At 38.2% G+C, this 11,612-nt stretch overlaps 1 pseudogene; it reads left to right on the plus strand.

Annotated features, from left to right (window-relative positions):
* Positions 1–1,077: 1,077 nt before the first annotated feature.
* Positions 1,078–2,542, plus strand: LOC123385340 (annotated as a pseudogene).
* The last annotated feature ends 9,070 nt before the right edge of the window (positions 2,543–11,612 follow it).

Here is an 11,612-nt window from a genome sequence, read left to right on the forward strand (position 1 = left end):
ACAAGACCACTGCTTAAGCATTCATTATAACTTAGTTATTTTTATGTGATTTGTACTTTTCTATCTTACATTTATTGAAGTATAATATTTACTTTTGAACTAAAGTTTTATAATAAGTATATACTTTTTTAAGTTTGTTTATTTTGAGAGAGAGAGAGCAGGGGAGGGACAGAAAGAGAAGGAGACAGAGAATCCCAAGCAAGCTCTGTGCTGTCAGTACAGAGCCGAATGCGGGGCTCGAACATACTAACTGTGGTATCATGACCTGAGCTGAAACCAAGAGTGTAACTGACTAGAGGCCAACAAGAGGTTAACAGACGCTTAACCGACTGAGCCAGCCAAACACCCCTACTTTTTTAATTTGCAAGGCAACTTTGCCAAGTAAAAAATCATTAAAAGATTTCTGAAGGCTAATTTCTTTAACGTACTTAACCTAATTGTGTAACTTAGAGATTGGAATTTTTCTCCGCAGTCTCTTGAAAACAGGGTGACAGTGGAACTCAGGTTCATAGATCTTGTACTTTGACCTTATCCCAGCATGGAATTTTTCTTAAATGTTATGAACATTTAAAGCACTAGGAATCTTGGTTAATTACTTTTTCCCCCTATGTATTTGAGACTCCAGTCTTGGATTCATGTGAGTTAATAATAATCTCTTTTTTTTTTTTATTTTTTTAATGTTCATTTCTTTTTTTTTTTTTTTTCAACGTTTATTTATTTTTGGGACAGAGAGAGACAGAGCATGAACGGGGGAGGGGCAGAGAGAGAGGGAGACACAGAATCGGAAACAGGCTCCAGGCTCTGAGCCATCAGCCCAGAGCCCGACGCGGGGCTCGAACTCACGGACCGCGAGATCGTGACCTGGCTGAAGTCGGACGCTTAACCGACTGCGCCACCCAGGCGCCCCTTTAATGTTCATTTCTGAGAGAGAGACAGACAGAATGAGAGCAGGGGGAGGGGCAGATGGAGAGGGAGACACAGAATCCGAAGCAGGCTCCAGGCTCTGAGCTGTCATGTCAGCACAGAGCCGGACATAGAGCTTGATCACACAAACCATAGATCATGACCTGAGCCGAAGTTGAATGCTTAACCACCTGAGCCAACCCAGGTGCCCCAATAATAATCTCTTGTAATCAATAAAAACAGGAGCTCCATTGACCATGATAGACAATGGCTTTTATTTTTTAATATCCTCCAGATGAGGACCTCATCCTAAGTTAAGGGCACCTTCCAAAGGAGGCTCCTTTCCTTGATATCCACAGTGTAGCCACACCAATTCTCAAGAAACAAGCAGCAGACTCCAGGCCTTTGAATTCCCTACTCCAAAGACATACAAATTCAACTGTGTGTTCAGCAATTGAAACTGTATACCTGGTCTACTTTCCAGGGCCTTGTTTTTAAATCAAGAAATGTGCAACCTACTCTCCTTCTCCCAGTCTTGGTTTGTTTCCTGGGTTTACTCGGATTATCTAGCTGATTCACTGTTGCTGTAAAAAATAAGGCTGAAAAAAATAAATAAATAAGGCTGAGCGTGCTGTGTTGAAAGGCACTGAAACCAGAGGAAACCAGCTATGAAAACCCTACCAGCTGATAGATTTCTTCCTGATAACTCCTCATAACTACTAGCATTTTTTTTTTCCAGTCTAGGGCAAATCTCCAGGAGCTGACCAAGAACCAGGGCTGTTTCAGCCCAGATTGCCTGTGATCTCCTTCCCCATGCTTGAGGGTGCCAAGCCATACTTTAACATGGATCCTGGCTACCTGGAAGGCCTGTTGCGAGGGTGCAAAGTCAGCCTCCTGACCCAGCAGGGCTACATCAACCTGGTCCAGTGTGAGACCCTGGAAGATGTGAAAATTCGTCTCCAGGCCACTGATTATGGCAACTTCTTGGCTAATCTAACAAATCCTCTTACTGTTTCTGTTTCCAGAATTGACACTGAGATGAATGCAGAGAATTTGAATATTTCTGCAATCATTCCCTGGAACTCCTGAGCACATTTTTTCCACATATATGACATGCAGTTATATGAAAAACAACATTGATGAACGGTGCATTGGAAAGAAAGAAAGAAAGAAAGAAAGAAAGAAAGAAAGAAAGAAAGAAAGAAAGACCTATGAAAGAAATTCTGGTGAAGTGCCACCTATTGGGCTGTTTCACAGAAATGGAAGTGATCAACATTTCAGAGACACCGATCTCTTTTTTTTTTTTTTAAAGTTTATTTATTTTTGACAGAGAGAGAGGCAGAGAATGAACAGGGGAGAGGCAGAAAGAGATGGAGACACGGACTCGGAAGCAGGCTCCAGGCTCTGAATTGTCAGCACAGAGCCTGACGCGGGGCTCGAACCCACAAACTGCGAGATCATGACCTGAGCTGAAGTCAGATGCTCAACCAACTGAGCCACCCAGGAGCCCCGACACCGATCTCTTTAATGCTGCTCTGGTTGAAACACCATTAGCTCCATTCTTTCAAGATTGTATGTCTGAAAATAACCTAGTTGAACTGAGTGTTGAATTACTACACATTAAACCGTACAAGTCTCACCCTGAGGCATCCTATAAATTCTGTAAGAATCATGGTGAGGTCACAGTAGAAATTACGTGTCCCATTCTTGAGTTTGAGGCTGCCAGAGGTGCTTCTATCATCACTTTTAACTCCTTTGGCACTGAACCAAGCAAAGGCGACCAGGAGACCCTTTACCCAACCTATGGCAAGCTCTGTCTTGAGGGGTGGTGCCTGTGGGCTCAAGCAGAAGATTTCCATCAGGTGAGACGAGTAGCGGACCACTATAGCTACTTTTTTATATGATGGTGGCTATCATATAAAACCCAAAGACTAACTGATAGAGACCAGAAATCTATTTCTCAAGTTCCTACTTTAAAAGTTCCAATTTTAAAAAGTGATCCTCTGAATGATACTGTTTTAGGAAGCCCACTAGGGGGTTTCACAAGCCTGTTTCTTGTGGGATTGTTCAATATAGGTAAATATCATCAAACCAATAGATAATTCTGTAACAAGAATTCTACAGAAAGTCAACACATTACAGCAGGATAAGTATAGCAAAAGGAAAAAATACAAAGTAACCCAGAAAAATAAAGCGATTAACTCTTACTGGTGTAAGGCAGGTCAAGAAAAGTTTCCTGGAGAAAGAGACATCTGAATGGAATTTTGATAGGTGTACCTTGGAATTTTCCAAGTAAGCAGTAGAAGGGGGACATTCCGGGCAAAGGAAACCACAAGAAAGTAAAGGCAGGGAGTCATGAATCAGCATGTTTTCAAAAAGATCTATATCTATAATCAGATTAACTGACTGGAGAAAAAGGCTAAACAGGCAGACACAGGAGAGGTGGGCAAGATGAAGAAATGTTTTGTATACTGTGTTAGAGATTTGACATTTATTATAAAACAAAATTACCTAAGTTCTAAATGAAGGCATTAAAAAATAGTAATGAAGATGAGAAAATATACTTAAGGTTGTCTGGGAGGTAGAATTTACACTAAGTATTAATAAAATGAAGGGGTTGAGGGAGAGGTAAGAATGTAAGAGAGTCAGGGGCACCTGAGTGGCTCAGTCGGTTAAGCATCCGACTCTTGATTTTGGCTCAGGTCATGATTTCACGGTTCATGAGATCAAGCCCCATGTCTGGCTCTGTGCTGAGAGTGTGGAGCCCACTTGGTATTCACTCTCTCCTTCTCCCTACCTGCCCCCCGCCTCAAAATAAATGAAAAGCATTTTTAAATCTTTATTTTAAAAAAGACATTTTTGAATAACCACCATGAATCTGATGTTAAGTGCCAGAGATACAAGAGTGAACAAGACAGATGCAGTCTCCCACAAAGCTTATGGTTGAATACATATTATTTAAGTGATTCAAGACTTTCAGGAACACAGCTAATCCATTAATAGGTAAAGAGAAATTTTTTCAATATCGAGTTACTGACAAAGAGAAATGAAATGAACGTATAAAGATCTAAATTTTAAAACTTGCATAGTAAAATCCTTAAATAAAACCAGTGACAAATTATAGCCCATAGATGTCAGCAAAGACCCACCTGTGGGCAGGAAAACATTTTACCAGAAGAGGTAGTGTTTTAATTTCTGCCTTGTGTTTCTTTCCCCTCCGTATATTCATTTTTGTTTTATGTTCTCCATGTTTTAATAGCACGTACCCAAAGCAAATTTTTCCTATTATTTCATCCATTTATTGAATATATTTTGTTTTGTGAATTTTATTCAATTTATTCACCAGTTCTGGTAATCTAGTTTTGCTCTTCTCTCTACTCTAAAGGACTTTTTGTCTATAATATAAAACCTAGTGCTTGATGGTATACAGGCACAAATTGTTCTCTAAAACACTGGTTTCCAAAATAGAGTGTGTACCCTACAGTGAATGTACACAAGATCCTTAGGATTATGGGAAGGAAATACTAGGATTTCTATTTACATACATTTGGCAACCTTTAAACTTTCTATTTGTCTATGTTATGGTACATATAATCAAGTCATATTATTAGTACATGTGAATAATTTATGATAATTTATAAATAAACATATGCACATAGGTTCTCAAATATTTTTTATTGAGAGAGCTGTCTTATCCATTTGCCCAGAGACTGGGCAGCCTATAAACAAGTTTATTTCTCATAGTTCTGGAGACTGAGAAGTTCAAGATCAGGGTACCAACGTGGTTTCATTCTGGTGAAAGCCCTCTTCCTGATTCATAGCCAGTGCCTTCTCACTGTGCCCAGAAATGGAGGAAGGGTCAAGAGAGTTCTGGGAAGGTTTCTTTTATAAGAACACTAATCCCATTCAGGAAGGCTGCATCCTCAGGACCTAACCACCTCCTAAAGCCCACCCCACCCCCCGCCAACCCCAGCTTAATACAATCACATTAGGCAAAAAGATTTCAACATGTGAATTTGGGAAGACACAAACATTTAGACCATAGCAAGTGCTTTGTGATTTTTTTTTTTAAAAAAAATTGAGCACCATAGCTCAAATGTGTGTTTTATCTTGTCTACATAATTGAAGTGTATGTTCTTCCAGGGAGTGATGGTATCTTACTTCTCTTACCTTTTCCAAGGCACATTGTACGTGTAAATGCTAATATTTATTGACCACCACTGACATACAATTCTGTTCTTCAAACCATCAACCTGGGGGCCACTCTTTGAACACACTTTGGAAGCATTTTCATTAAAGCTAAGGACAGCTTAGAAAATGTTAACTAAAAATTAAAACTGAAAGTGAAACAAAAATGTTTTCCTTTGGACCAGCAGGAAGAAGACTTAATGAAAAACTTCAATAGTAATTGTAGAAGTAATAGTATAAGTAGGGCAATGGGAAGGATTAGATAAAGCCATGCCACCAGCAGCCTCAAACCAAAGAATGTCCAGTTGCCCCAGTTAATTCATATTTGGTGTGATTTTTCACTGATAAGAATAACTCATAATTAACCTAACCAGCTTACTCATGCTTCTTAAACCTCAGTGTACATAGGAATTTCTAGGACGTAGCCTAGATGCAAATTCTCAGTTTCACCCCAGGGATTCTGAATCAGCAGGTCAGGGGGGTCCAGAAATGTGCATTTTCATCAAGCACCCCAGAAAACTCTAAGCTGGTTATCTGAAACACAACTTTGAGGTAAATGTCCTAGACAAGATTATTCTACCTTGTCACCAGCCATGAGAATTGATCAAAAAACAAATCTAAGAACTTGTTTACCAGTCTGTTACCCTCGCCAGCTCTTATTGCCAACTGTGATCAGAAGTGTGAAACAGTCTATGTTCTTCCCTCAGAGATGATCACATTGCTAGCTGTGAGATGGTCCAGATCCCTTAGAACTGGGTAGAGACTGTGGTCTTGGTACTCCAGCACCAATCGCTGCTCCTTCATGTGCCACCCGGGCATTTCATAATATTTACTTGATAAACCATTGCTCAGTAATGAGCCTCATCTCCTCCTGGCCTGATCCATGTGGCCGGACTGATCTCTTATCCATTAGGTAGACCATCTTCTGGCTCACCTGTCTTCCCAACAGATGTGAACATGAGAAATCCTGGAGCAGAGTAAGATGCCCCTGTATGAAAATAATGGAGACTCACCTGTGTGTGTACAGAGTGGGGAGGGCTATACCCAGGGATGGAAGCAGCAGTGGGAAGACACGCTGCAGGAAGACCTTTCAAATTAGACTCTTATCTCCACATACACCTTGGAACATCATTGCCTCCCCTTCACACATAAACAGAAATCAGAGCAGCACTTGTTCCTTGCTAAGTCAAGTAACTGAAGAAGCTAGGTGATAGGCTGGGGTCTTCACTTCTCCATTACCTGCCACCACTACCCAGCTGTCAGAAAGCCTGCCTGCTCCCAGTTGTGCTATTCCTTAGACTTGACTGACAGAGTGGCTGCAACTAGAGAGATCCACAGTGCTTCTGAGTTCTCCCCCAGGGCTGGACCTGGAAGGACACAGACCTTCACCCTTTTCCCACTGCATATCACCCCTCCAAACCAGCTGTTACCTCTGTAGAGACATGAGCTCACAGACCCACAGAATTAGACAGCTAAGGACTAAAACCGCTGCAAAACAGAGATAACAAATCAAACACCATATACTATCTACTGCAGAATTCAGAAAGAGATGAAACAAGAACTTAAAATAAGATGGTAAATACACTTAACAATATAGTAAAAGATATCAGCAATCTAAAATTTTTTTTAATGTTTTTATTTATTTTTGAAGGAGAGAGAGAGAGATAGAGCATGAGCGGCGGAGGAGCAGAGAGAGAGGGAGACACAGAATTCGAAGCAGGCTTCAGGCTCTAAACTGTCAGCACAGAGCCCAATGCGGGGCTCGAACCCACAAACTGTGAGATAATGACCTGAGCCGAAGCCGGACGCTCAACTGACTGAGCCACCCAGGCACCCCGAAGATGTCAACAATCTAAAGCAAAACTGGTAATTCATAAAAATAAACAGATAATATTAGAGGTTTAAATGATAACAATTTATGTTGCAAATACTCTGGGTGGAACAAGTAGCAGATGGATAGAGCTGAAGCAGAAATGGTGAAGTGGAAGCCAAGACGGAAAAGGCTCCCTGAACAGAGCAGGAAAGAATAAAGGCCTTGAAAACATAAAAGAGAGTCCAGCAAAATGGGGGATAGAAATAAAAGTCTCGACATCTGGTTAATAAAAGGTCTTGCAGTGAGAAAGCAAAAGAGAAGAATAAATATTTGAGGAAATAGTGACTAATGAATTTAACAATATTACAGAAAGATGAAAGGCCTTGGAACAAAGGGCTCAAAGTATACCAAATGGGAGCAATAAGAAAAATTCCACACCTAGGATCACTATAATGGGACAGAGAAATCTGCTAAAAGTTCACAGAAAGAAAGGACAGATCACCTACAACAGAATAAGAATCAGATTGACATCACACTTTTCAATAGCATCAATAGATGCATGAAGACAATATTTTAGTGAAGAAATATAAGCTTTAACTTAGAACTTTATATACATCTAAATTGCTATTCAAATAAGGTGGCATAATAAATATATTTTTATGCATACAAAGCCTTAGAACCCAAAGACCTATGTTAAAAACACTCTTGGAAGAAGTACTCAAATAAGAAGAGACTCAAATTAAGGAGGTTGCAACAAAGAATATGGGAATAGAGGTGATTTGACAAGAGTTCCAGGACCATACTAAGAAAAAGGGTGTGTGTATGTGTGTGTGTCCAGATTTTAAAATCTTCATTTGGTGGGGGGATTGGCATTTGGGTGAGAGAAGGAAAACATCAAGGACAGGTAATGGATGTGTTAACCAACTTGATTGTAATAATTATTTTACAATGTATACATATATTAAATCATTGCAGCTTTTTAAAAGTTACACTGTGTGGGGCGTCTAGGTGGCTCCATCAGTTAAGCATCCAACTCTAGATTTTGGCTCAGGTCATGATCTCATGGTTCATGGGATCGAGCCCTGCATCAGGGCTTTGTGCTGACAGCACGGAGCCTGCTTGAGATTCTCTCTCTCCCTATCTGCTCCTCCCCTACTCTCTCTCTCTCTCTCTCTCTCTCTCTCTCTCTGTCAAAATAAATAAATAAAAACTTCAAAAGTTACACTGTGTAACTTAAATATATGTGATCTTTATTTGTCAACCGTACCTCCATAAAGTTGGATGAAAAAAATGTAAATAAATGCATTTTAAAAAATCGGAAGGACATCCAGTCTGCTAAAGAATTTGGGGTCAAGATATAAATATTAAGATATTTAATAAATTCGCAAAGGTAAGTAAACATGAGTGTATGTTCTAAAATCAAGCTAACCCTGGGGCACCTGGGTGGCTCAGCAGGTTGGGTGTCTGACTTTGGCTCAGGTCATGATCTCACTGTTTGTGAGTTCGAGCCCTGCGTCAGGCTCTGTGCTGACAGCTCAGAGCCTGTAGCCTGCTTCAGATTCTGTGCCTCATTCTCTCTCTGCCCCTCCCCAACTTGTGCTCTGTCTCTCTCTGTCTCTCAAAAAATAAGTAAATGTAAAAATAAATAAATAAATTAATTAATTAAAGCCAACCCTCATAAGAACAGAATCAGTAAATATAACCTTTAATCCAGCAGAAAAAAAAAAATCAGTCTTTCAAATGGAAAGTGAAAAAAGAAGGAAACAATGTACATTAAACATAAAATAAGAAATGAGTTGCAAAAATAAATCTCAATATATTAGCAGTTACCAATTAAAAGACAGAAGCATGGATAATAAAGGAAATAAAAAGATGAAACCATGTGTTATTTACAATAAACACAAATAAAGCAGGAAAATACATAAAGGCTGAAATTAAAAGGAAGAAAGAGATTTACCAGGTGGCAAATATGACCCCAAAAAAGTTGGGCAACAATCTCAGTACACAACAAAATAGATTTTAAGGTTTAAAAAAAAAGTGCTTTGCTAAAGGGCAAAAAAAAAGATTTTTAATAATTAAAAAGAAAATAGGACAAGAAGAAATAATAATCACAAATATATATATATAATGAATAACATAGCCTCACAATTTATAAAGTGATAACTGAAAGAACTATAGGTATAAGTTGATTTTAATCGCAGTTGGTGATTTTAACAAACCCTTATCAAAAACTGGTATACAGAAAAATAAACAAAGATCTTAAAGAGCAGAACAAATAAAATTATTTAAGCTTGTTTATTAATCAAGCCTCAACATATAGGAAAATAAAGAACTCTTCCAGATAACAAATGACTAAATAAACAAGACAATTTACTGAAATGAGTATTCTGGATCACAGGGCAAAGGATAAAGGGAGTGGGGAGACTATAAGGATCTTTATTGAGAAAATTAGATTGTGAAATTTGATTGTATATTGTGGGCGAGATAATAGTATTATATCAAAGTTTAATCTCCTGAGTATTATCACTCTCCTGTATTTATATAAAAGAATGTCCTTGTTCTTAAAAATGCACCAAAATATTCAATAGGAAAGAGGTATGATGTCTGCAACTTAGTCTGAAATGATTAGAAAAAAACATTAGAGAGACAGAAACAGAAAAAGAAAGCAAATATAGCAAAATGTTAAAAGTGATTAATCTAGACAGTGTCATAAGAACTATTTTTACTGCTCATAATTTTTCTATAAACTTGAAATTATTGCAGAATAAAAAAGTTTACATTTTCATAAATAACATTTGACTTAAAATCAAAATTATAAAGAATGTAAGGAATAATTAGAACTGACTAGAAATTAAAACACTACCTATCAAAACTCGTTAGATATGATTAAAGGAACATTTTTTACCTATAAATATACTTATTAGAAAACCAAAAATAAATACATAAATAAAATGAACTAAGCATTCAACTCAAAAATTAAGTAAATGGGGCGCCTGGGTGACTCAGCCGGTTAAGCGGCTGACTTCGACTCAGGTCATGATCTCACGGTCCGTGAGTTCGAGCCCCACGTCGGGCTCTGTGCTGACAGCTCAGAACCTGGAGCCTGTTTTAGATTCTGTGTCTCCCTCTCTCTGACCCTCCCCCGTTCATGCTCTGTCTCTCTCTGTCTCAAAAATAAATAAACGTTAAAAAAAAATTAAAAAAAAAAAATTAAGTAAAGCAGAACAGAATAAACCCCCCAAAAAGAGGAAGAAAATAATAAAGATGAGAATAAAGATCAACAAACAGAAAACTAAAGGCAAATTAAGGAAAATAAAATCTGGCCCTTGAAAAGATACATATGTGCACTGTTCCAGAAGAGCTGCCCAATTCATTGTATTAAAGACTTTTTATTATAAAAATAAATAAGGAAATATAAGAAAAGCAAGTTCTATGTCCATGCTTATAAAAGCAAACACAGCACCCTAAGTAAAATATTAACTAAATAAAACAAACAGTAAATATGTAACTATAGGATAATCAAAAAAAGTTTATCATAGGAGTACAAAGATGTTTTGCATAAAAAAAATCTCTCAACATAATCCCCTATATTAGGATATTTAGAGGGAAAATATATATAATGAAATAAATCAATGATGGAAATGATTTTTTGAGTTTCAATGTCCATTTGTGATTTTTTTATAAAATAAACTCTTACAAAACTAGGAATAAAAGGAAACCTATTTAATTTAGCAAAGGTTGCATGTAAAAACTTACAGCAAGGACTTCTTCTGGGAAGATGGGGTACGTCTACTTCTCCCTATTCCTCCCACTAAGTACAACTAAAAACCCTGGACATTATACATAAAGCAAACATAAAAAGACTCTGAAAGGTAGAGATAAAAAGGCAGACCATGTGGGACACCAGGACCTGAGGAACAACACAATGGTGGGTTCCCTGGGCTTTCTTTTCGCCTGATACATCCCAAACTTGGAGCTGAAGAAACTGACAACTTAGAAACGCCAACTAACACAAACAAACAAGCCCCAAAAGGCTGATGTCACTAGCCCAAAGGCTGATATCACTAGTCAACAGTCTGATTATCGCTAGCCAAAAATCTGGTATCACTAGCCAAAAGATCAGGACAGGGGCAGCCTGTCAAGACCAAAAACTTTTAGAAAATACCAGCTCTGATTTGCAAACACCATAGAAATAACTGTGGCCCCATTCCCACTCACACCAGAAAGATAGAATAGGACACCTAGACTTCTCCCCTCCTAAGAATGTAACATTACACTGCACTATCACCCTGCACTGGTGTCCAAAAAGACCAATTAGGCACCAAGAATTTCATTTCGTCAGACCAGTAATGAGGGCTTCTCCCCAAGATGCTAGTGGAATGGGATGTGGGAGAACTCTCACACCTGCCCAGCAATAATGATAATAACTAAAAGAAGTTCTCTAAACAGAATGGAAATTATAAAAGAGGAACCTTGAAACATTGAGAAAGAAGAACAAGATCAGCAAAAAATATGAGTAACTACAATAAATTCTTTTTCTCTTGCATTTTCTAATTTACACTAGGTGGTTGAAGCAAAAATTATAACACTAATGTGGTTGTAAATGGGTGTAGAGGAAATATTTAAGGCAATTATATTACATATAAGGGAGGGGAAAGGGACATAAAGAGAGGTAAGGTTTCTATACCCCACTCAAACTGGTAAATGA

The sequence above is a fragment of the Felis catus genome, chromosome B2, assembly GCF_018350175.1.
Source record: "Felis catus isolate Fca126 chromosome B2, F.catus_Fca126_mat1.0, whole genome shotgun sequence".
In the NCBI taxonomy this organism is placed as follows: domain Eukaryota; kingdom Metazoa; phylum Chordata; class Mammalia; order Carnivora; family Felidae; genus Felis; species Felis catus.